This window comes from Triturus cristatus, chromosome 4_1 (genome assembly GCF_964204655.1).
Source record: "Triturus cristatus chromosome 4_1, aTriCri1.1, whole genome shotgun sequence".
NCBI classification, from domain to species: Eukaryota; Metazoa; Chordata; class Amphibia; order Caudata; family Salamandridae; genus Triturus; species Triturus cristatus.
In genome coordinates this window covers 278,396,098-278,423,216 of record NC_140585.1, presented here as the reverse complement: position 1 = coordinate 278,423,216, position 27,119 = coordinate 278,396,098, and the positions used below count along the sequence as shown (strand labels likewise).

Below are 27,119 nucleotides of genomic sequence, written 5' to 3'. Positions count from 1 at the left end.
CCCGATAACGAAACTCTTCAGGAGCCTTCTTTATCCACAATTTTTTCTTCAATTAAACAGTTCCAGGAAGAGGTCAGATCGGACACTCTTGCAGCAAAGGGGGCTAGCAAAAAACTCCATGGCAGCATAAGGAAACTAAATAAAATTTGTACCGATATCGGTGATCGGGTCTCCATGGTAGAAACTCGCACGGAGTCCCTAGAAGTTGAGGTCTCTTTACTTAAGGAACAAGGAGTGTCCCATGAAGCTCGTCTTTGTGACATGATGACTAAGTTCGAGGAGCAGGAAAACAGATTACGTAAGAATAACTTAAGGTTATTGGGGATACCGGAAGGTGTAGAGGGAGATGATCCCAGAGGATATATCGTAAAACTTCTTCGGTCCGCCTTTCCACTGCAGACCAACTGGAATTGGGATCAGGATATCCAAAGGGCTCACCGCTTCCCCTTTACTCTAAACTCAAATTGGGCTAGCAATAACTCTGAAAAAGACAGACCCCGAGTCTTCTTGGTTTTTTTCGGTAATTTCCTCCTAAGGCAACTAGTCTACGACCAGGCTAGGCCTAATTGCCAGAGAGAAGTTGATGGGATTAAATTTTTTGCAAAACCAGACTATGGGCATACCACGGTGGAGCGAAGATGGCGACTACGTCAACTAATATCCCCCTTTCAAGGGCAAGGTGCCCAAGCCTTCCTGATGAACCCTGCTAAACCGAAAGTCATTTGTGAGGGATCAACTCGAATGTTTTTTTCCGAAATTAAAGCTGGGGAGTATCTAAAGGAAGTCACGGGAAGAAAGAAAAAATAAACAGTTCAGATCACAGGAAATGCTGGGATTACTGGGACAAATGACATCTAATTAATATCTAAAAACTTTAATCTGGGTGGGGTCTTAGCTTAATTTGAGGGGTGGCAGGGGGAAAAAAGGGGGGGTGGAAAGCGGGGAAAAGGGGGGGAAGGAAAAAAAAAATCATATCCTTGAACTTCCCTCGTTTGGGCTACCAATAGAATATGTAGATTGGACTATTCTTATGACTTTTTTTTCCCTTTTTTTTGGCAACTGGGGGTCTCACATTCGCTTCCATCATTCAGGGAATCCTGACTGTTCTTTTTTTTTTTGGAGGGGGGGGTGGGGGTTGGGGTGGGGGTTGGGATCCGGGTCCAGGTCCTTATTGAATATTTTGGGGGTAAAAGACAATCCGTTAGTATTTTTTCTAACAGCTAATGTTATCTTTAGGATTTAGATTTTGGCTTGGTTCAGTTGGAAAGGCTATGGAGTGGTGGATGAGGAGGGGGGGACTTGATAAAAAACTTTAAAAAAAAAAAATGGCAAGAAGTGGGATATGGGTTGACGGGAGATCCCAATGACATGGGATCACTGGATTTTTCGTAAGGTATCAGCCTGGTATTATTAGCACCTAAAAAAGTTAGAAAAAAATCATAAACACATTAAATAAACTTAGTATAGTTTCATTGAATATCTGCGGATTTAATGACGTATCAAAAAGGCAGAAAGTTGCGCAGGTATTACAACAGATGGGTGCAGATGTGGTATGCCTCCAAGAAACTCACATTGAAAACTCCCAGAGATCCCTTTTAAATACTCTCGGGTTCAAACTTATTGGGGCAACCTTGCAGGGGGCTCGGATAAAGGGAGTAGGGATCATGATACGAAAATCATTGCCAATAGTAATTAATCAGGTTAAATCCGATGTACTAGGGAGATGGGTTAAGTACAATGCTCTTTACCTCGCAATCCTGTGTTTACGATCTGTTCAGTATATGCTAGCAATTTAGATGATCCCGGGGTGATAAACCATGTCAACCAAGAATTGGTACATTGGCCACTTCCGATAATATTATGTGGAGACTTAAACTTAAATCTCCCTAGTACATGGGACTCCCATAAATCTTGGCGTTATGTGGGAAGGAAACCTAAAGTTTTTCGGGCTTTGACCAATTTAATAAATACACATGGCTTAATAGATGCCTGGGCTCGCCTTAAACCTGACCAGAATGGCTTTACCTTTTTTTCCGCTCCTCACCGGTCTTTAGTTAGATTAGATTATTTTTTTATATCCGCTGCCTTTATTCATGGCTGTTCCATTGATATTTTTCCTCGACTTTTGTCGGATCATAATCCTCTCATTTTAAGTTTAGAAGGCTGGGGTATTCAAAGACCGGGATAGGAGGAGCCTAGCGCTTGACCAAGATGGCCGCGTGAGCTTTGAGCTCCCGAGACCCTTGTGCCCTCCGTCGACTATCCTGTCTCTAATCCTGTTTGCATGCATGGCATCGTGCAGATGACTTGTCAGGGAGGCGATTGATGCTACCCGCGGTCGGATCGCCCACCGGGAACCGGAGTTATGCATGGCGGAAGATTGAGGCCTAACTCCGAGGGATGCCAGGGGCTAGAGTTGGCAGGATGCCCGACCTCTAATTGAACAACAGCGGCCAGGCGAGGTGTGAACTACCGGACGGAGGTCCCCATCCTTTCACTTTCACTTTCTCGCCTTTGTTTGCCCTGCCCAGGGAGTGCTCTCGGCTGCTTTATTATCATTTGGACGCTCTGCACGCTACTCTGGCGGCCCATCGCAGGACTGAGCAATCCTGCCTCCTTTCGCTGAGAGAGGGTCGTCCTGTTTGAACCGACCTGCTTGAGCCAACCATGTCGGGCAAAGCAGAGGTGGATCGGCTGAAGCCTAAGGCCACCAGGCGGGGAGCCTATACTCAGGCCAATAATATGGACCGCTACGCCCAGCAGAAGGGGTCACCGGGTGGACCGAGCCAGTCGCCGGATGCACAGAAGACTGCCTCACCCTTGGCCCCGGAGCTCTCGCTCCAGGATGTCATGGGCGCGCTCGAAGGGCTGCAGACTTTGATTGGGAGACAGTTTGATGCCCTGGCGCACAAAGTGGATGCCATCTTGGTGGACGTTAATCTGATCCGCGCGGATTTGGGCAAAACAAATGAACGAGTTAAAACCCTGGACCTCAAGACCACGGGCCTCGCTGATGATGTCTCGGAACTGCAGACCGAGGTCCGTAAGTTGCGGACCGAGAGTGATCTCGCCGCCCGTCGGCTGGAGGACTTTGAGAGCCGGGCCAGGCGCAACAACGTGCGCGTTATCGGGGTCCCGGAGTCCTCGGACGAGACTTCTGTAGACCTGCTAGTGGAGGACTTGGTGCTTAACCATCTGCAGCCTAAGGGTCTTGGGAAGTTTTTTGCAGTTGAGAGGGCCCATAGAGTGCCGGGTGGTAGGCCCAAGGTGGGAGCCCCACCGAGGCCGATTGTCGCCCGGCTCTTTCATTTTCGAGATCGGGACGCTATCCTGCAAGCATCGAGGGTGACGGGCCCGGTCCCCTTCCAGAACGCGTCGGTGAATTTCTATCCTGACTTCACCCAGCAGAGGCAGAGGCAGGGCTTCCTGGGGGTGAGGAGGCGGCTTCGGGAGAGGGAACTGAAATATGCCATGCTCTTCCCTGCCAGACTACGTGTGGTGTACGAAGACCGAACATTCTTTTTTGAGTCGCCTGTCATGGCCGATGAATGGCTGGACGCTCTGCCCCGACGGACGGGAGAGGACACTGCCGCAGACGGGGACAGTGGCCGGGATGAACAAGGTTGATGTCTTCGGAACCGGACTGACTCGATTTGACTCTAGCTAATGACTTGAACAGAATGCAGTAAATACGGAGGGTTGTGGGAGGACGAGGGGAGCTCTTTCCTCCCTTAGGGTACTTTTTGTAGATTTTGGGTTTGGTAGGGCGACAGGCACACTGCAAGTTGGGGGGGCTTTGTAAGCTGCAGCAGGGGTGCAGGGTGGGGGGGATAGTTGGGATTTTGGGTTTGTTGTTGGGGGGTTCGTTTCTGCAAGGCGTATTGATTATTTTCAGGACTGTTCCATGGTGGCTCTTCGGGTGTGGGGTGGGCCTCCTTACGTTTGGGGATGGGGGGTAGGGGTTTAAGTGTTATTAGCTGGAATGTTAATGGTTTGGGGGATCGCATTAAGCGCGGGATTGTTTTGCAATTCTTGAAACGGTCATTGCCGGATGTCGCCCTACTGCAGGAGACGCACCTTATAGGTAACACGTGCTATGCTCTTAATAGGAAGGGTTATAAATTCATAGCTCATTCGGGATTTTCCTCTGGGTCCAGGGGTGTGGGCATCCTAGTCAGAGCCTCGCTACCATTTGAGGTGGACTCCACCATTGTTGACGATAGGGGGAGGTTTGTGGCGGTGGCGGGGCGGTAGGAAGGAAGAACTTTGGTTTTAGTTTCGGTTTATGTCCCGCCGGCCCTGCAGGCCTCCACGTTTACAGATCTGGGTAGGGCCTTGCTGGATCTCCCGGGGGGTATGCTTGTGGTGGGGGGTGATTTCAATGCTGTCGGCTCTGGGCTGCTGGATAGATATCCGCCCAGAGACACAGGGGGGGCTCAGAAGTGGCTTCCAGACTTTCTTGACACACTTGGCCTGATAGACTGCTGGAGGCTCCGGCACCCCACACAGAGCCAATACACCTTCCACTCCGGAGCGCATGGTAGCCTCTCTAGGATTGATTACCTGCTCACTCTGGCTGCGCACGCCTCAATGGTGTCTGAGGCCAGGCACATGGCGCGTGGTATATCGGACCATTCGCCAGTGTGGGTCAGGCTGGATGTTGGCCGTGAGGGAGGGGGAAGGGTGGCTCCTATTAACCCTTGGTACTTCCGAGACCCCAAGATGCGCAGCGCACTGGTGAAGACAGTTAAAAAAAAATTCAAGGACAATCAGGGATCCGTGGACTCGGCAGTGTCGCTGTGGGAAGCATTTAAGACCGTGCTGCGAGGGGAGGCCCTCTCCCTTGTAGTGGCGGCCAAGCGGCGGAGAGATGGCGAGGTTATGCAGGTTGAGGAGGAGATCGTGGCTTTGGAGGGAGCGCTAGAGGAGGAGGTTACAGAGGCCTCACTGCATGAGCTGAGCTTGAAGCAAGCCGAGTATAAGGACCTGGTGACGAATGCCGCTAAGACCCTCAGTAGGGAACAGCAGGGCCGCCTGTATGATGTTGGTGACAAGGCCGGGAAACTCCTAGCTTGGCTGGACAAAAAAGAACGGGTTAATAGAGTAGTGCCGGAGTTGACGGGAGAGGGGGGAGAGGTGATTGTGGAACCTGAGAGGATTGTACAGTGCTTCACGGACTATTTCCGTATGGTTTATGCCTCAGTGTCGGATAGGCCGCCCGAGGACTCGCGTGACCTCTTGCGTGATATCGCTTTGCCCTGTCTTTCCGACGTAGATAGGGACGATCTGGATGGAGACATAACGGTCGATGAGGTGGCGGGAGCTATCCGCGCGCTGAACTCGGGCAAGGCCTCGGGCCCGAATGGCTTGCCAATTGACCTGTATAAGCTGTTTCCGGATAGGGTTGCCCCTCACCTGCGCGCCATGTTCGTGGAGGCGCGGGGGAGTGGGACCCTCCCGTTGGATCAGCGACTGGCGACAATTGTTGTGATACACAAAGATGGTAAACCCCGAGATAAGTGTGCCTCATATAGGCCTATCTCACTTCTTAACGCCGAGCCGAAGATTCTGGCTAAAGTCCTTGCGGCCCGATTGATCAGGGTACTTGGAGACCTGATCCACCCGGATCAATCCGGTTTTATTCCGCATCGTAACACTGCGTTAAACCTTCGGCGCCTTCATGGTGTAATCGCCAGGGCGGGCACGCTGCGTGAACCAGCTGTTGTGGAGTCTCTCGATGCCACGATGGCCTTTGATACGGTGGAATAGGCATATTTGTGGGCTGTGCTGGCCAAGTTCGGCTTTGGCCATGGTTTTGTGAGCTGGGTGAGGTTGCTGTATGAGGGACCCCTTGCGAGTGTGGTGGTAAATGGCCGGGCGTCGACTCCGTTTCAGCTTGGGAGGGGCACTCGGCAAGGTTGCCCTCTGTCGCCATTGTTGTTCGCCCTCGCCCTTGAGCCACTGGCGGCGTGGATACGCTGGAACCCGGATATACGGGGACTTAGATGGTCGCCCGAACACGAGGACCGCATTTCGCTATATGCTGATGACATCCTGTTGTATCTTGCCTCGCCCAAGAAATCACTTATAGTGGTCTGTGACGTTCTTACATCCTTCAGTAGGAATTCGGGTCTCGTCATCAACTGGAGTAAATCGTATTTATATGTTCTGAGTGGCGAGGTTCCACCGATCCCGCGAACTTGTTCGATCCAGATCGCTCAGCAGGGCTTCGTGTATCTGGGGATCTTTATCTCCACGGACTCCGCTTTGCGGTATGAGAGGAACCTGCTCCCCCCCCTAGCGCGCCTGCGGCGGGATGTAGAGGGCTGGCGGAGGCTGCCGCTCTCCCTCGTTGGGCGCGCTGCCTTGTTCAAAATGATGTCTCTTCCCCGGTTCCTCTACGCATTGCAGAATACTCTAGATTGGGTACCGGCCAACTACTTTCGGGAGATCGAAAGCCTCCAACGAACGTTGTTGTGGGACGGGCGGCCGCGAATAGCAATTGCTAAGTTGACGCTTCCATGGTATGATGGGGGTATTGCGCTTCCAGACATCCGACGCTACTATTGGGCCACCCAGCTGAGCGCGATTAATCATGGTCTCTATGGCCCTGCCCTCAGCCCTGGTTATGCCATGGATAGGTGGTTGTTGCGTGGTGGTAACTATCACAGGGCGTTGTACTCGCGGTCCCTGGACTCGTCCCTCACGGGGCCCACTGGGGTGGCGGTGCGTGTGTGGAAGATGGCAACTGACTCGCTGGGCTGGAAGGATAGGCTCACCCTCGCTACCCCGCTGTTTGAATCTGAAAGATTGGGTAGGCTTTGGCATACAAAAGGTTTTGATAAATGGGACCTGATCGGCATCTCCAGGGTCGGAGATGTGCTGATTAAGGGGAGGGTGAAGTCCTTTGAAGAGTTGCAGAAGGAGTATGAGCTGGGGACTTCCGAGTTTTTCCGCTATGTTCAGGTGCGTCATGCCCTCCGGTCAGTCCTCGTGGAGGGTGAGAAGGTGCCTGAGTCCTCTCCTTTGGAGGACCGGATCCTTGATGGCCATATGCCTGAGAGCACGATCTCGCTCATCTACAAGAAATTGATAAACGTCCGGGCGGATACGCTTCTGGGGCTGCGGGACCAGTGGACTAGGGATGGACTCGAGTTGGATGACGAGGATTGGCAGTCTGCTGTTTCCTCTCCCAAGGAGGTTGCGATCCTGTCGCGTCTGAGGCTGGTGCAGCTCAAAATACTGCATCGAGTGTATGTGACAGGGCCAAGGTTGGTTCATATGGGATTCTCTGAGGAAGGCCTATGTAGGAGGGGATGTGGTACGGTGGGTACTTTCCTGCATATCATCTGGGAATGTGGTGTCATCACGGAATTCTGGAGGAGAGTCCATGCAGTGATGGGGGAGGTGACGGGCATTGCTATGCAGCCGGAAGCGCGGTGTTGTCTCCTGAATGTCTGGGGGCCCACTGATCACGATGCGGCACAGACCCAATGGGTGACTCTGGGTAACATGGTCGCCAAGAGAGATATCGCGAGATTGTGGGGCTCCGTGGGGCCCCCCACATTGACCGCGTGGAAAGAAAATATGGATTGGAGTATGCTCAGGGAAAAGACAGTATATTGCGCTAGAGGCCGCCCTCGGAAGTGGCACGCCATCTGGGGGCGGTGGAATCAATACAGGGGGGGAATATGTCTTGCCCCTGATTTGGATCCCCCCGAGGAACAGCTTTCTTCTTGACATCCTTTCCAGCTCAGTATATAAGATGTGATGATTAATTGACTTCTTGGGCCTCTGCTGTCCCCCTTCTTCCTCTTATCACAGTACTGTGACTGTTAGATGATTGGGGTCCGGCCTCCCCTGGGGGGCTATCACCATGGGCATTCAGTGTTCTTGCCTTGCTGGGGTTTGTTGTGTGTTTGTGTTTATTTAAAAATGGAATCTTTTCACTGCTCCTCTAATGCAATGTGGACGCTTCTTTGTCCTTCTCTATCGAAGCTGCCGAACCTCCGGGTTGTCGGCTGAATAGCTGTGTCCAGACTCTTGAAGAAATAAAGGTTTTAAAAAAAAAAAAAGACCGGGATCAATTTGGACTTTTGAAAAGGCTTTGTTATATGACAATAAATATCGAGAACATATGGCGGGCTGGTTACAGGAATTTCAGGAAATTAATATTGGGACTGCATCAGTGACGGTGGTTTGGGACACGCTTAAGGCAGGCATAAGGGGGGAAACACTCCGCTTCTCTATACGAAAGAATCAACAGGAAAAAACTCAAATCAAAAAACTACATCTACAGATGATAGAAGCGGAAAAAAAACTAACTCAGGCGGTTCTGACAGGTATAGGCTTAGATGAGGCACAGACTCTGGTAGCAGTCTCTAAATCAGAAATGGGAGCTGTCCTAGCGGAAAAAGTAGCTATCAAATGGGCTGCCGCTAGAGAAAAATGTTATGAGTGGAGCGAGCGTATCGGACATCAGCTTGCCATCTCTATAAGACAAAGGACAATAATAAATACCATTACTTCTATTAACAGTGAGATAGACGGACTTATCACAGATCCGGAAAAAATACAGGAAGCTTTCAGGCAGTATTATGAAAAGTTGTACTCAGAACAAGTTAAAGGGACATCGGAAGACTTGGAAGTGAAAATAGGAGAATATCTCATGGGAACACTGCCAGATAAAATGAATATTGAGGCACGCGACTTGCTGGAGAATATTCCTGTGTGGGACGAGGTTGCACTAGCACTGGCTAGTCTTCCGAATGGTAAAGCATCAGGGATGGACCACATACCAATCGAATTTTATAAAATCTTTTCGGACCAAATTAAAGACCTTTTTACCAGTGTAGTAAGGGCTATTTTTGAGGGAGCCGATCCACCTAACTCCTGGTCCCTCGCCAAAATTGTGATATTTCCCAAAAAAAAAAAATCCCCTCTTGAGATGACGTCCTATAGACCGATAACATTAATAAACAATGACTCGAAAATCTTCTCAAAAATTATCGCCATGAGAATATCTGCAAATATTGAGTCACTAGTATCTAAATGGCAACACAGATTTATTCCAAAAAAAGGTACTACTGAACATATACGTCGGACTATTACCTTATTTGATGCTGCTGAGGTGGCAGGAGACCCGATCTCGCTAATACTTCTTGATGCCGAGAAGGCATTTGATCGGGTCTCCTGGCAATTCCTCTGGGTCATCTTGCGGCACCTCGGATTCGGACCAAGAATTATTCAGGCTATTCAGGCATTGTACAAGAACCCAACAGCTAAAATATCCATCAATGGTCAATTGACTAAAGCAATACAAATTACAAGAGGGACGAGACAGGGGTGTCCTTGTTCAACCCTAATCTTCGCCCTCTATATTGACCCGTTAATCAGAAGAATTGAAATCAACCCTTTAATTCCCCCGATCTCTCGGTTTGGCATAGACACAAAAATCATGGCTTATGCCGATGACATCGCCATAATTACTCCGGCACCTGCGCTTGCTATCAGGACTCTGGAACAAGAAACTCAAAAGTTTGGAATTATTTCTGGGTACGCCCTTAACAGAACAAAGACAGATCGTTGTTAATAGAAAGATAACTTGGACAGATGACAGAATCACAAAGAAAGCAAAATATCTTGGAGTTGATATCGTTGCTGATTTGGATTCTCTGGTAAATGAAAATCTGACCCCTTTGGCTACTAATATGAGACAAGCACTCCGGAAAATTGATAACTTACATCTAACTATACTGGGAAGATGTAATGTTTTAAAAATGACATATTTTCCTAAGTTGTTGTATTTTTTTCGTGCAATCCCGCTTATTTTTAACAGACATATATTGGCAGTTTTTGAACATATCTTTTCTCAATTTATTTGGTCTTATTCGAATCCAAGAAGGGCTTTTAATCTTCTCTCTTTACCTAGTGAGAGAGGAGGCTTGGCTCTTCCTAATTTAAAACTATATTACTGGGCTGCCTCTTTACAACATTGCTGTGAACTAATGCATGAAGAATCATCTTTTTCTCCCTCAGGCCTGCCCTCTCCCTATGTTTTGTTGTTGGGGGAAAAAGTAAAGGGATGTCTTTGGCGTCAGCTGGAGTATAGTTACTACAAACTAGTGAAATTCAAGACAATGATCTGCGCCTATCAGGTCTTACGTATTGTTCGTAAAATATATGGAATTAATAGGCTAAGTTATTACACTCCGCTTAGAAATAATGACAATCTACCATTAATCTTTAAAAATACATATCTACGATAGTGGTATCATGCTGAGGTACGAAGATTGGGAGATTTATGCAGGGCAGGTCGCTTTCTGTCATTTGAGGAACTACAAATTGGTTTTAATCTAAGCAATGAACAGATTTTTCAATATCATGCGATTATGAAGTACCTCGTAAAGAATTTGGAAGGGTCTGCTGGGTTTGTAGCATCAGTCTTTATAGATAAGCTACTAGGCTCTAAAGTACCCAGGATCGGAGATATATACGGTACTTTGAATGAGCTAAGACCAGATGATCTAAGTAAAGTAGATACTAAATGGCAGCTTAAATTGAATATCTCTTCTAATGTTTTCTGTTCCGCATTAAGTCTAGCACATACATACCTGCTATCTCCCAAATTACAAGCACAATTTTACAAAACTGGATTTTTTATGTATATCACTCCGAATAAGGTTTCTAAATGGTCAACTGGGCCTGGAACTACTTGCCCTCGTTGTACGGAATATTGTGCTGACTCTGTACATATGTTTGCTACATGCCCAAAACTTGTGCCACTTCTGAAAGAAACCCAACTGTTTTTGAACAGAGTTCTTCTATTAGACATTCAACTTACACCAATTACTATTATGCTGGGGTTATATGAGACACTTAGTGTTAAAGAAGGCGGAGCTTTGTTATTTGTAGCCATGACTATTCTGCGGATATGTATTGCCACGCAGTGGAAAGACCTGAATCCCCCTTCTTTTAGTCAATGGCAAGCTAGATTTCTTGCTACGTACAGATTGGAGAAAGCCGTTTATACTAAAAAGGGAAGAAGAGCAAGAGAAAGGGGGTTAGTGGTTTGGGACCCTTTGACTAGATGGCTTGAGTCTTTGAATACTTTTGAGGAATAATGTATATGCTGAGTATTGTTTGTTTATATTTGTGATTTATTTATCTCTTCCTCTTTCTCTCCATTGTATCCATTGTTTCTTGCTTTTATATGGATTTAAGATCGCCTCTATTTCACTGTTCTTTTTATTATCCTTTGTTACTTCTTGGACCTGGGGTGGGAGGGTGGGCCGAATTGACGCTGTTAAAAATGACTTAATTTTGTCTGGCTAACGATGGTGAAGAGAAACAATAAAAGAGAAACAATAGGTTAACCTTCAATGGCGAAAATTTCTTGTAAAAACTCAATTACAATATCAGTTGAAATTTTAGACAAAAACTTGTAGTGAATCCACTTTGTGTAATAATCTGACAATACCACAAGATATTTACAGTTGTCTTCCATACATACAAATGGTCCAGAAAAGTCAATGGCAATTTTTGACCAATGGCCTCTCAGTATTTCAACTAACTGCAAATCGTTTTTGCTTACTTTCCAATGTTTATCCACTCTCAGGCATTCCTCACAAAAATCAATGTGGTTGTTGACATCTGAATTAAGACCAGGCCACCAATAATATTCTTTGAGAATGTTTTTTGTGGCTGTTGATCCTGGATACCCTTTATGTGCGATGCAAATGAGTCTTTTTCTAAGATTATTAGGTGGAATGAATAAATCATGCCTCATGAGTAGTCCATTAACCACAGTCAATTCATCTGATAATTGGTGATAACATTTTAAGTCATTATTCAAATTCCGCAAGGGAGGCCATTTGGTTACAATAAATTCCATCACTTTTTGTAAAATGTGTTGTCTTTTGTAAGATTTTCAATCCATTCTGTTTCTGTTATATCACCAATACTTAGTATTGTTGCATCAATTGGGGCAACCACACATTCTACTTTCTCTTTGTCATCCTCTTCATAGTTGGCTATAGGCATTCTTGAGAGGAAGTCTGCCCTAGAAGTAATTTTTCCAGGAATGTAGCTTACTTTAAAATTATATTCTTGTAGTTTAGCAATCAGTCTTACAAGTCTAGATGAAGCCTTATTATTACCTCTCCCTGAACCTTCAAACATATATATAAGAGGTTTGTGGTCGGTAACAATCTCAAATTCCTTACCTCACAAATATGTTTTACGTTTTTCCACCGCCCATACACATGCAAGTGTCTCCCTCTCGATGGTACTATATGCCAATTCAGCTTGTTTAAGACGTCTCGAAATGAAACCAACAGTAGATTTTTGACTCTTCATTTTTTTACTAAATACAGCCCCAATGCCTACAGCACTTGCATCAACTGTTATCACATTTTTTTTCTGGATCATAAGGAAACAATGTAGGTGCACATAGTATAGATTTCTTTACATCATTAAATGCGTAAATTTGTTCTTCCTCCCATACAATTTTTTCTAATTTTCGCATTAGTTTCCTTAAAGGCTCAACCTTTTCTGCATACCCTTCAATAAACCTTAAGTAGTACTCACAAAGACCCATAAAGGATTTTAATGTGTCTTTATCATGTGGGCATGGTGCTTCTTATATAGCTTGCACCAAGTCATCTTTAGGTTTTATTCCTTCAGAAGTAAGCTGATGCCCAAGATAATCAATCTTATCCTGTGCGAATTTACATTTCTTTTTAGTTACTGTCATACCTTTCTCTTTTAGTTTTTTAAGTACCTCACATAATATTTTATTGTGCTCATCCATCATTGGGGCATGTACTAAAATGTCGTCCTGAAACTTTTCAATTCCTTTAACATCCTTAAAGATTATATCCATCATTTTTTTAAACAAACTCGCGGCTGAAGCAAGTCCAAAAGGTAGTCTCACATATCTGTACGCTCCAAATGGAGTCACAAATGTTGTGAGATCCTTAGTCTCCTCAGCGAATTTTATTTGATGGTATGCTGACCTAAGATCGATCAAAGAGAAAACATTTGCGAGCCACTTGTGGATGCCAAAATCTCCTGTATTTTTGGCAAAGCATGGCAGTCCACAACGATATTTTTATTGAGGGATCTCAAGTCAGCACACAATCTCAACTCGCCATTATTTTTTTGTTACGACAATGGCGGAAACCCATTCGGATGATTCAGGTTCTTCTATTACACCCTCATCACAAAGTTTTTGAAGTAATATCTTAAGTTCCTTCCTAACTGATAGGGGCACTTGCCTAACTTTGTGTGAAACAGGTATTGAGTCTTTTTTTAATTTTATTTTATGCTCAAAACCTTTGACGCAACCAATGTGGTCCTCAAAGACTTCTTTGTTTTGTTCTAGGACTGCTTCAAGTGTTAGGGATTTATCTTTTACGCTTATACTGTTACAGAAATTATCATCCAACACTATTGGTTCATCTGATCCAGACTTCAAAATTACACCAAGTTTAGCTAAGTCTTTCTATCCTACGATGTTGCGTCCTTTCCTGACTACATACATTTTAGTAAAAATTTAAGAAATCTCCAAAATACCCAACCATTTCAATTTCAAATTCCCCAAAAGCTTTAGGGTTTACGTCAGTTTCTTTTAGATCACAATCTTCCCAGAGCTCATCAAACATTTTGTCTGAAATTATGGTTATTGGTGAACCAGAGTCAGCCATTATCTGTAACTCCACCGCACCGATGTGTACACTTCCTACTGGCGCTCTAATTCTACCCTCTTGTGCATCAATTGACAGAACTATATTGGAACACATTTCCTCATCAAATTCTTCTAATGCACTAACTTTCACTTTGTTTTTAAAGGTACTATTAACATTTTTACACGATGTAGTGAAATGACCTACTTTTATACACTTTCCACATCTTTTCCCAAGTCCTGGACAATTTTGAAAGTTAGCTAAGTGTTCTTTTGATCCACATCTGTAACAACTGTAAATGTTACCTTCTCTAGTATTGTAACTTCTGTTCGTGTTTTCATATTTTTGTTCATACTTCTTTCTCTCCTGTAAAGCAAAAACATTAGTAGTTTTTGAATTTTCTCTAGACAATTCAATAGTAGATATTAAAGAGACTTCAATCCCTTTGGCAATGTCAATAACTTCCTGTAAGGTAGGATTTCTACAGGCCAGTAAACGTTTCTGAATTTTATGGCACGACACGGAGGCCAACATTATGCAAATCTCCTTTATTGCCACAACTCAGCAGTAACAATGAATAGAATATAGAACTCAAAGCAACATTCCATATAGTATATAGAGCATGAGCACACATCAGTCTTCCTTCTTTGTTGCTGCTTCTCACAAGATAAGTACCCTCACTTAACTCGTGCTCATTTAATTATGTTTGACAACTTCTGTCTCTCTTATCACATAACTGGGTCCTGTTGACCCTACTATGCGATACCTTTCATTCCCTATCTCCTCTCTTAAGAGGTTATTGTGTACCGTTTTACTGTCCTTTTCCCTCTTCTCATTAGAGACTCTTTAGATTGTATACTCGTATACTCCGATATACCCATGTGTCACCGCTCGCCTTATTCTGTTAGTAATCCGCTAATATCTCCGCTAATATACGCCCCCAAGACCCGCCTACATGCGCACTTCAAAAGTATTGTTGTTTAGCGAGGTTCCCTGGCAACGCTTCAAGCGCGAGCCAGGATCGCGATGAAAGCATCCCACTGCTTTCCGCCTTTGATCCTTCACCGCCTCTAGCGCGCGGCGCTTCCAACCTCATCCCCGTTTTTTACGCTCTCGGCTCCGGACCCCGCTCTCACGCCGAAGGCCTTCTTCCTTCCCCACCCCGATGCGCACTTCAATCGCGCATCGCGGGGAGGGGAGGATTAAAGGAATGGACATTAGCAACAACCACGCACGCAGGAAACGTGCGTGGTTGCTATAACTACACAGCAACATTTGGCAGTTGCTGTCAACCGGAGGAAGACTACAGAGATTTTCAGCGTTTACAACGAGAAACACAGCCCCAAACCCTAAAAAATAACCATAATTCACCAATTTTAACAGGAATTTAAGCCCAAAACTTAAAATATTAATAATATATATTTTTAACCACAAAAGTTTAAAATAATTTGAAAATAATTATAAAATATATTTAAAAAAAAAAAAAGATAGATTAACATCTAATTAGATCTTAATTAAAAAAAAAAAAAAGATGAAGACGACAGTGGACAATGTCCCTTGTTCCAGATACTAACCTGGAAGGTAAACTGGAATCCTTGGTCTCTAGGGCCATGGATAAAGCCATGGACTCTTTCAATGAGACCATAAATAAAAAATTCGAAATGCTCCTCAACCAGTTCTACCCATTTTTACCCTCCTAAAGAAAGGGCAGTAAGCAGTTAAGGCCCCAAAGAAAAGAGCCGCAGCAGAAAACCCTGCTGTTTCTGCAAAAAAGAGCAAGAAAAATGATGAATCTCGCTTCTCAGGCGGTGACAAGCACGATGCCTCGAGCATCACAGATGGGCGTCAAGGACCCCCCATTACAAATTGACAGCGAAGAGGAGGATGAAGCAGAAATAAATCTCTCCTACTCATCAGAATTTGAGTAGGAAGATGAGATCATAGATGATAAAACACCGGAACGCTCTGAAGAGGCAAGTAAGGCCTCAGGCTCAAAAATGAGCATTACTGACCCCTTCGGGGAGAACATGTTTGACCCCCTATTGATCAAACACCCTTTGTCCCCAGAATGGTTCCCTTCTCCACATGTCGCCGAATACATTACCTTTTGGCTCAGAAAAGAAATCCCTAAGGAAGTGAGATTAAGACTGAGGTCTGAATGCCCGCGCCCGTCACTTCCAGATAAGATCACTATGACCCCTGAACTTGACCCTAAGGTCGTGGCTTTTATTGCCAAGGGCGCAAAAGACCCTAGGAAAGGGATTGACAAGAGTCTAAAATCCTGTCAAGACAGACTCTTGGACACTATCGGACCAATAACAAAAAATTTCGAACTGGCTGAAAACGCTTATGTGGAAGGGACACCAATAGACCCCAAAGAATTACAGCAATGGGTCCAAAAACAATATGCTTGATTGGCAACGCTAACACTGCCATTTCAAATGAACGAAGGAAAGGCATCCTTTTAAAAATTGACCCCAAACTAATTGAGCTAGCGAATAAAGAAGGAGGAGCCTCTTCTCAAGGACTCCTCTTTGGAGAAGAATTCATTCGGGACATGGCCAAATATGTAGGGGCGTTTAGCTCTATTCAAAAATCTCAACTAGAGATTAAGAAAGTATTCTTTCAGGATAACATTTTTGGAAGGGCCGGGCGAATGCGGGGTCGATTCCCCGGCCGAGGACAATCATCTTCCAGACCCTTTCTGGGACGAGGCACAAGATTCCAACAGACAAGCTTTTATGGAGGCCAATCTTTCTTTCCGCCAAGACAGAGAAGCTGTTCAAGACCTTTCCGAGGGGAGAGAAGAAACCGAGGGTTCTCAACAGGTAAGAACCTTGTCAAGAATTCCTGTCATGCGAGGGGAGGAAAACGGTAACCAGCAAAAACGGACTACATCTCTCAGGATGCTTAGCGGTTGAGAGGTTATGTAAACAGGAGAGCTGTTACATAACTCAAGGAAAACACGCCCTTATGTAAAACAGGAGAGCTGTTACATAACTCAAGGAAAACACGCCCTTATGTAAACAGGAGAGCTGTTACATAACTCAAGGAACACACGCCCTTATGTAAACAGGAGAGCTGTTACATAACTCAAGGAAAACACGCCCTTATGTAAACAGGAGAGCTGTTACATAACTCAAGGAAAACAACGCCCTATAAAGGGAGGAACCGGGAGGTACAACGCTGTCGGATATTGTGTTTACAACCGACGTACCTGCTTAGTGAAGAGCAGTGTTCCGGAGTGGTGCTCCAGTAAGGCAAGAACGGAGGTAGGTCGAGTCGTTACTCCCTGGGCCGTGTCTTGCCCCATCGTCACCTGTGAAGGACCCGGAAGCTCTACCGGATAACCATTGAGCTTCGCTTTTTGACTCGGCTGAGTCAAAGCGCAGTGGCGCTTTTGCTGGTTGGAGTCGTAACTCCCAGCCCGACCAGAGATACAGGGACTGCCAGCTGTAACGCACACCAGGAGGTGTTTGCCGCGTTACAGACTCGGAAGTCCACAGGATCGATCGAGCGGCTGCTCTCGGTTCAGTCTTCTTTGCTTGTGATTGGGGTATCGGTGACGCATCACCAGGAGGTGACTCCGCGTCCCGGTGCAGTCTGAGGAAGAGGTTGAGCGGCTGCTCCCTTCAGGTAGAGACCCCGGCTGGGTGTTTCCCTGACTCCTCGATTCTCCCCAACACTCTTCGTGCCCCTCACAGCCTACCGATTGGCATTGTCGGCCATTTCATTTCTGCCCTCTGTTGGCATACGCCAGGATCGGCGTATATGCAGAGGACGGTTAGGACCATCCGTGCTGTGGGCTGGTAACGTACTTAGCCTGGAGGATTCCAGTGACTATAACCTTTGTTTATTCCTTGTATTATTTTTGCCTTCATTAAAATAACTAAACCTATACAAGTGGTTGCGTTCTCATTATCGTGTCTGTTAAACGATCCTGAGACGTTCAGGGCGTTACAAAATATCCGACCTTAATAACACTAACTGTCTCCCGGTCGATAACAGACATGGCAACACTTGATGATGTGCTGGCTGCTTTAGCGACCGTGCAAATTGAATTGGCTGCCTCCAGGCAAGAAACAGCCGATGTAAAAGCCAGACTGGATGCTATCCAATTGGACCCGCTCACGCCCAGCACCTCCCTCACAAACCAGACCCCTGCGGTAGTAGTGGAAATGCCGGTAGCCGTCCCCTTGGCAACACCAGAGAGGTACAGTGGGGATCCTCACACAGTGCAGGTATTCCTCACACAAGTGGCGCTACATCTATCGTGCAAACCAAGGGCGTTCCCCACGAGTCAGGCTCGTGTGGCGTTCCTTATATCCTATTTGGCTGGAAACGCGGCACAATGGGCCGTACCTCTGGTGAGCAGGGACGACCCCATCTTATGTGATTGGGGTGCTTTTCGCGAGGAATTCCTGAAGGTCTTCGACAGAAGGGCTGACTCGTACACGGCGGACCGTGAAATGCTTGAGTTGAGACAGGGATCCAACGACCTGGTGCAGTATCTCAACGCATTCCGAAGGCTGGTTGCGGAAACCAAGTGGCCTGTTGCTAAACAGACGGCGCTCTTCCATCACGGGCTGTGCGATGAGCTCAAGGACGCCGTGGCTCATATTGACCCACAACCCAAGACATGTGAGGGCCTTATCAACCTGGTATTACGGCTGGAACATAGGCTAAGTGAAAGAAAGGGGGATCATGGGAGAAAAGGAAAATCCCTTCCATCCTATGTGACAGTGGGAAGTCCTGAAACTTCCACCGCATCCAAGGGAGAACCCATGGACATCGGCGCGATACGAGCGAGCCTCACAGCCACGGAGAAAGAGTCACGCCGTAAACAAGGATTGTGCCTATATTGTGGCAAAAAAGGCCACTACGTACGTGAATGCCCTGCCAAACCGAAGACGTCACGTTATCGGGCCAACCGGTCGGTAACAGCCGTGGTGGACGTACAGGCGGAAAACTAGAGGACTCCCAGACCAAAGAAGGGGCATCTCGGAGTCACTCATCCATCCCTTCACTTTCCAACTCGGTCACTAAGGGACAACGACACCTGTTTCTCACGGTGCACGTGGGAGTGCATGACCAGTGGATACCCGTTGTGGCCATGGTGGATTCAGGGGCCACTGGCATGTTTATGGACCACAACGAGGCATGCAGGCTAGGGCTAGTGCTTCTTCCCAAAGCTGTACCCGAAGACGTCTATGCTGTAGACGGAAGGCGATTGGTGACGGGGCCCATCGGGCAGCACACGGGGGTCCTTCCGATGAGATGTGGGAGGAACCATTTGGAACAAATTGATTTTAACATCATCCGAGCGCCCCAATATGGCGTCATATTGGGATTGCCGTGGCTACAGAAACACAACCCCTCTGTGGATTGGCCAACACATCGCATCGAACTGACGTCACCGTATTGCATCCTGCATTGTGGAATAGGAACGGAATCCCTTGACGCAGATGAGAGCGGGAGTCAGACGGTGGCTACAGCGGCAGAAAAAGATGTGGCTCTCCCCCAGGCTTATCACAGTTTTGAGGATGTATTTGATGAGGTGAAGGCGGAAGTGCTACCACCACATAGACAGTTTGACTGCCAGATCGACCTGGTGCCAGGGGCCAGCGTTCCCAGCGGCAGGCTGTATGCCCTGACGGAGCCTGAAAACGTGCATCTCCGGGGGTACCTGGATAAACTCCTCAAGCTAGGATTCATCCGCCCGTCCAAGTCTCCGGCCGCCTCGCCACTCTTCTTCATCCCGAAGGCTAATGGGGAGCTGAGAGCCTGTGTGGACTTTAGGGCATTGAATGCGATAACCGTAAAGAATCGGTACCCCTTGCCTCTCATCAGTGTACTCCTGGAACAGGTCAAGAAAGCTCGTATCTACACCAAGTTGGATTTGAAAGGGGCATACCATCTGGTGCGCATGATGGACGGAGACGAGTGGAAGACCGCCTTTAAGACCAGGTTCGGCCTTTTTGAGTACCTCGTCATGCCGTTCGGTCTGTGCAACGCCCCGGCAGCCTTTCAGTACTTTTTGAATGAGGTATTCAGAGAGGAGTTGGATATCTACGTGGTCGTATATATCGACGACATCCTCATCTATTCGTCCAGTGTGGAGGAGCACGTACACCACGTCAAAGCCGTGCTCCAAAAGCTGAGGGAAAACATGCTGTTTTGTAAACTCAGCAAGTGTGACTTCCACGTCACATCTGTGGAATTCCTCGGAGTGATGCTGAGTCCAGAGGGACAGGAGATGGCAGAACGAAAGATCAAGGCGGTGAAAGAATGGCCGGTGCCCCAAAGCGTGAAGGACGTCCAAAGTTTCATTGGCTTCGCCAACTTCTACAGGCGGTTTATAGATGGATTTTCAGGATTGGTGGCCCCAATCACACAGCTACTGAGGAAGTCCAAGGAGTTTGTCTGGTCCCCTGAAGCGAACAAAGCCTTTGAGGCCCTGAAAAGCGCCTTTGGTAAGGCACCGGTGTTGGCTCACCCCGATCCGGATCTCCCCTACGTAGTGGAAGCGGACGCATCGGATGTGGCGCTGGGGGCTATCTTGTCCCAACGCAACCACGACACAGGGGTGCTTCATCCCGTTGCGTACATGTCCCGCAAACTCAACGACGCCGAACGCAACTACCATATTGCGGAGAAGGAGCTTCTCGCAATCAAGGACGCCTTCACCGAATGGAGGCATTGGTTGATGGGGGCAAGACATGTGGTATCGGTGTACACGGACCATCGGAACCTACAGTTCATGACGGCCACAAGACACCTTTCTCCCAGACAGCTGCGGTGGATGATCTTCTTTGCGGGGTTCAACTTCCGCATCACATATCGGCCGGGGACGGAAAACCGGAAGGCGGACGCCCTGTCCCGTCAATCTGCAGTTAAGGAACCATTGCCTGCGACCGAGCATTCCATCATTTCCCCGGGGATGGTATTGGGGGTTATCCAACCGGATACTTTCCTGAGGGGAATAAAGAGAGGGATCAGGTCATTCGCATGGCGGAGGTGGCTCCTCAGTCACAGAGAATGGCAGCTGAAGGACGGGATACCCCTGAAGGGCAGGTGCCTATTGATACCCACGCCTAGGCTAAGGAAACAAGCATTCATCTGGTGCCATGACTCTCCATGCGCAGGTCATTTGGGCTTTGAAAAAACGGTGGCTAGCATGGGACGGCATTTTTGGTGGTGGCCAACCATGAGAGTGGATGTCAGGAGGTGGGGACAGGAGTGTCCTACGTGTGCTACCATGAAGGCCGACCATGGCCGAATCCAAGGGCTCTTACATCCACTTCCGACCCCGGATAGACCATGGGATAGCATATCACTGGACTTCGTGGTGGGCCTACCGGTAGACCAGGGGATGACGGCAATACTGGTGGTGGTGGATTACTTGACGAAAATGGGGCACTTCATCCCCTGCAAGAGAGTCCCTACGGCCGGGGAATTGGCGTCACTACTCCTAAAGAATGTGGTACGACTGCATGGATTACCTGGGGTGATCGTGTCGGACCGGGGGTCGCAGTTTACTGCGCAATTCTGGAAGACTTGGTGCACTGCGCTGCATGTTAAGACCGCCCTGTCCACCAGCTACCACCCTCAAACGGACGGCCAAACCGAGCGCCTGAACCAAACGCTCAAACAGTATCTGCGATGTTTTGTGGACCAGGGCAGGGAAGAATGGGTCGACTTGCTATGGGTTGCAGAGATCGCCTATAACAACGCCACTCACAGCTCCACACAGTCATCTCCGTTCTATAGCAACTATGGCCAACATCCCAGGTTCTTGCCATTTCTACATCCGTTCAGAGAGGACAGGATTCCCGCCACAGCGGACAGGGTGGCACACATAAAAGACACGTTGACGCGCTCAAGGGCTGTCCTAATAGAGGCCAAGAGAAAATACAAGGCTGCGGCAGACAGGAAGAGAAGGCCCGGGCCACTGTACCGCACTGGAGACTACGTCTGGATATCCACAAGAAACATGAGGTTTCGAAAGAACAGTGTGTTCCATCCCAAGTACATGGGCCCCTATCGAATTACCAAGTGTATGGGTCCCGTGAACGTGAAGGTGTGCTTGCCCCAGTCATTGCGGATACACCCTGTCTTTCATGTATCATTGCTCAAACCAGCACCCTCCGAGCTGTCTGGGACACCTAGGCCGGTATGCGTGGAGTCGGAGGTGGAGTATGAAGTGTCGGGCATACGGGCGTCCCAATGGCGCAGGGGGAAGCTGTGGTACCTGGTTGCGTGGAAAGGCTATGGCCCGGAGGAGCAGTCATGGGAACCGGCTGAAGGGGTTCATGCTCCGCGCTTGGTCTCCTTGTTCCATCGGCGTTTTCCTGCCAGCGCTGGACCCGTGGGGAGCCGCTGAGAGGGAGGATGTACTGTCAAGAATTCCTGTCATGCGAGGGGAGGAAAACGGTAACCAGCAAAAACGGACTACATCTCTCAGGATGCTTAGCGGTTGAGAGGTTATGTAAACAGGAGAGCTGTTACATAACTCAAGGAAAACACGCCCTTATGTAAAACAGGAGAGCTGTTACATAACTCAAGGAAAACACGCCCTTATGTAAACAGGAGAGCTGTTACATAACTCAAGGAACACACGCCCTTATGTAAACAGGAGAGCTGTTACATAACTCAAGGAAAACACGCCCTTATGTAAACAGGAGAGCTGTTACATAACTCAAGGAAAACAACGCCCTATAAAGGGAGGAACCGGGAGGTACAACGCTGTCGGATATTGTGTTTACAACCGACGTACCTGCTTAGTGAAGAGCAGTGTTCCGGAGTGGTGCTCCAGTAAGGCAAGAACGGAGGTAGGTCGAGTCGTTACTCCCTGGGCCGTGTCTTGCCCCATCGTCACCTGTGAAGGACCCGGAAGCTCTACCGGATAACCATTGAGCTTCGCTTTTTGACTCGGCTGAGTCAAAGCGCAGTGGCGCTTTTGCTGGTTGGAGTCGTAACTCCCAGCCCGACCAGAGATACAGGGACTGCCAGCTGTAACGCACACCAGGAGGTGTTTGCCGCGTTACAGACTCGGAAGTCCACAGGATCGATCGAGCGGCTGCTCTCGGTTCAGTCTTCTTTGCTTGTGATTGGGGTATCGGTGACGCATCACCAGGAGGTGACTCCGCGTCCCGGTGCAGTCTGAGGAAGAGGTTGAGCGGCTGCTCCCTTCAGGTAGAGACCCCGGCTGGGTGTTTCCCTGACTCCTCGATTCTCCCCAACACTCTTCGTGCCCCTCACAGCCTACCGATTGGCATTGTCGGCCATTTCATTTCTGCCCTCTGTTGGCATACGCCGGGATCGGCGTATATGCAGAGGACGGTTAGGACCATCCGTGCTGTGGGCTGGTAACGTACTTAGCCTGGAGGATTCCAGTGACTATAACCTTTGTTTATTCCTTGTATTATTTTTGCCTTCATTAAAATAACTAAACCTTCACAAGTGGTTGCGTTCTCATTATCGTGTCTGTTAAACGATCCTGAGACGTTCAGGGCGTTACAAACCTCGAAAGACCCTTCAGATACCCCTATAAAGGTGGGAGGGAGACTAGCCCTTTTCTCTGGGAATTAGCCCATGATAACACAAGACCCGTGGGTTCTAGACACAGTCAAGGGTTACAAGATAGAATTCATCGACACCCGCATCCAAAAAATAAGACCCCGAGAAATACATTTCTCTCAAGAACAGAGAGAATTAGTCTCTCAAGAAGTAAAAGACCTCCTAGCCAAAGGGGCAATAATGGAAAGTTCACAAATTGGTTTTGTGAGCAACATTTTCCTAGTGGAAAAGAAAGACAAAGGTCAGAGACCTGTGATAAATTTAAAAAGCCTAAACTAATGGGTATCGTATCACCACTTCAAAATGGAGGGAATACACCTCCTAAGGGACGTTTTGAGAAAGGGCGACTGGTTAACTCGTCTAGATTTGAAAGACGCCTACCTAACTATTCCAATTTGGCAACCTCACAGGAAATTCCTTCAATTCATTTGGGAAGGAAAACTTTGGGAATTTCGCACCCTCCCCTTCCGGCTCTCTTCAGCCCCTTGGTGCTTCACCAAGGTATTACGACCGGTAGTTGCGTGGCTAAGGCAGAGGGGTGTAAGACTAATTATTTATCTAGAAGATATCCTCATAATGGGTCAATCCAAATCGATGGTAACTTATCACACAGATCTTACTATCCGTCTACTTCAACATTTAGGCTTCGTAATAAACTCAAAAAAAATGTGTACAATCCCATCCCAAGAAACGCAATTTCTCGGGTTCGTGGTCAACACATTACATGCAGAACTGAAACTTCCAAGGGAAAAGATAAAGAAACTTCGAAAAGAACTGAAAAAGATACTATCTTTGAAATCTTTTCCACTCAAATTCTTAGCCAGGATCCTGGGGTTGCTTTCTTCAACCATCCAGGCAATTTTTCCAGGTCCCCTACATTACAGAGCCCTTCAGAGACTGAAAGCGAAAGCTCTCAAAACCAACCTCTCTAATTCCCAAATGACTCGTCTAGACCAAGACTCGAAGACTGACTTGGTGGCTGAAGAATGCAGAAGCCTGGAATGGCAGAGCCATCTTCGGCGAAGCACCAGATTTGATAATAGAGTCAGACGCGAGCAGGGAGGGATGGGGTGCCACTTGTGGCAATTGTTCGACAGGAGGTCGTTGGACACAACTCGAGAAAGAACTTCATATCAACTGCTTGGAATTACTAGCAGGTTCTTTTGCGGTTCAGAGTTTCACCCAAAATTCAATGAAATGTTGCATAATGCTGCGCATGGACAACGTCTCTGCAGTGAGATATGTCAACAAGATGGGGGGACCACACTCAAATGGTTTTACGGATTTAGCGAAAGGTTTCTGGAACTATTGTTTGAACAAGGGACTCTCTGTCACAGCACAGCACATTCCTGGTTTAAACAACGGCGTAGCGGATTGGTTTTCAAGGAATTTCAAGGATTCCAGCAATTGGAAACTAGACGAGAGAATATTCATTATAATACAAGACAAATGGGGTCCGTTCGGGACAGATCTTTTCGCGGACAGACTGAATACACAGCTAGAGAGCTTCTTCAGTTGGAAACCGGACCCTCAAGCATCCAGTGTGGATGCCTTCCTCCAGAACTGGCAGGGCTTAAAGCCATATGCCTTCCCTCCATTTGTAATGCTCCCTCGCCTTCTCCTACACGCCCGTCGCTACTTACAAAATATGACGGTAATAACACCTCTTTGGAGGTCGCAAGCGTGGTTCCCACTCATTTTAGAGATGACTGTGGACTTCCCGATCCTAATACCACCTTTCAGGGAAATTCTTCGGGGCCCAAAGGGCGATTCTCATCCTCTCATAGACCAGGGTCTCTTGACTTTGACGGCATGGAAGATTTCAGGCGTCAATGGAGAATCCCAGGCCTTTCGCAAGATGCTTTCCAACTCATATCTGAGTCTTGGGCATCTGGAACAAGAAAGGCATATTGACTGGCATGGAATAAATGGGTTCGCTGGTGTATTCAACAACACTATGATCCCGTTTCAACTGATTTAGTTCACGTAGTTAATTTCTATCAGAACTTTTTTCTTCTGGCCTATCTTACAGAACAGTTAATGTCTATAGCTCTTCAATTGCTGCAGGCCATTGCTTGGTTGATGGCGTATCGGTGGGACAAAACCTTTTAACTAAGAAAATTATGAGAAGCATGCGAGTTCTTAATCCTCCAACTCCAAAATATACCGCCTTTTGGGATGTTAGAAATGTTTTACAAGTTATATCCTCTTGGGGGGACAATGTTGAGCTTTCTCTTAAACGTATCTCTTATAAACTTACTGTATTACTTTGCCTAGTTTCTTTTAGACGAACTTCTGATGTGAAAGCTTTGGATGTTTGTAGCAGAGTTCACCAACCTGAGGGAGTCTGTTTTTATCTCAGGAAAAGAACTAAGACTATGTCATCTTCGATTTTCTATCCTTTCTTCTCTTCGAATGAAAGTTTGTGCGTTGTCAAATGCTTGAAAGAGTATGAAAAGAGAACCGACTCCTTGAGAGGTACTGGAATGCAATTATTGATCTCTCACAGATTCCCACATAAAGCTGTATCATCTCCCACGCTTGCAAGATGAGTGAAAGAAGTGATGAAAGAGAGTGGTGTTGATGTCTCTATTTTCGGCGCACATTCCCTCAGAGGCGCGTCAGCTTCTAAAGCATTTATGTTAGGAGGTGGACTGCAAGATATCCTTAGAGCCGCTGATTGGTCGAGTGAAAGTATGTTTAAAAAATGTTACTTTAGGCCAATCAATAATGTGATTGACAATGTGCTGAATTCACTTTAAACTTGCATAATGTTGGCCTCCGTGTCGTGCCATAAAATTTAGATTTTTCACAGCCTGGTGGGCAAAAAATCTGGATTTTATTAAGGACACGGAGGCCAAGATTATCCCACCAATTTTGACCCGCCCAGGGTTTATTCATCTTGACCTATTGTGTATTTTTTCTTACAGAATAATCCGCCTATGCATTACTCCTGTTTAATGAAAGTTCTTCACGTCATTTTCAAGATATGTTTATTGTTCGCAGCATTGGACTAACACAAAGAAGGAAGACCGATGTGTGCTCATGCTCTATATACTATATGGAATGTTGCTTTGAGTTCTATATTCTATTCATTGTTGTGGCAATAAAGGAGATTTGCATAATCTTGGCCTCCGTGTCCTTAATAAAATCCAGATTTTTTGCCCACAAGGCTGTGAAAAATCTAAATTTTCTTTGTGTAGCATTGGAAAACAAACTGGTCCCTTATATAAACATCTACCATCTCATTGAATTTGCATTTTGTTGCCAGAACTCTTAACGCAGCAATGTACTCCTCAACTGATTAACCTTCCATTTGCTTGCGCATAGCAAATTTATGTCTGCCAACCATAATGTTCGGCTCTTCTGAAAATTGCTTTTCCATACATTTAACAGCTTCATAATATTCATCCATAGCATCTATTTGCCCTGCTGTTTGCTCAAACTCCGGTAGACTGTCGAATATTTCCTGTCCAGCATTGTCTAGTAAGCCAAACATTATGGCTTTCTTTCTTTCTGCACTATATTCTTTTCCATCAATAGCCACCAAATAGTTTTCAAATAGGCTCTATGCCAGTTTTTCCGTCTCATTGGTGGTTTTCCCTGCTTCATTTAGAAAAAATGCTGGTGTGCAGATTGCATTACTTTGAGCCATAACAGTCTTAATTACACAATTTTCTTCACCTTCAGTTTTTACTTCTGTGTCACTCATGGAGATAATTATTTGCTTAAAATAGGTTAGAATAGATGGCTATTTATTAATCCTTTTCTTACCGGCAGTTTAGGAGAATCTTCCGTGAAGAAAATCACTTCTGTGTCAGTTTCATGAAATTCAAAATGGCCGCACGCTGTACG

At 46.7% G+C, this 27,119-nt stretch overlaps 1 long non-coding RNA gene across 1 annotated transcript in view; it reads right to left on the bottom strand.

Moving 5' to 3' along the window:
- Positions 1-27,119, bottom strand: part of LOC146854262 (uncharacterized) — a 100,088-nt gene that overhangs the window by 61,718 nt on the left and 11,251 nt on the right. The window contains exon 2 of the long non-coding RNA XR_014981183.1: positions 13,991-14,051. This is a non-coding gene — a long non-coding RNA (uncharacterized LOC146854262). The remainder of the gene's footprint in view (positions 1-13,990; positions 14,052-27,119) is intronic.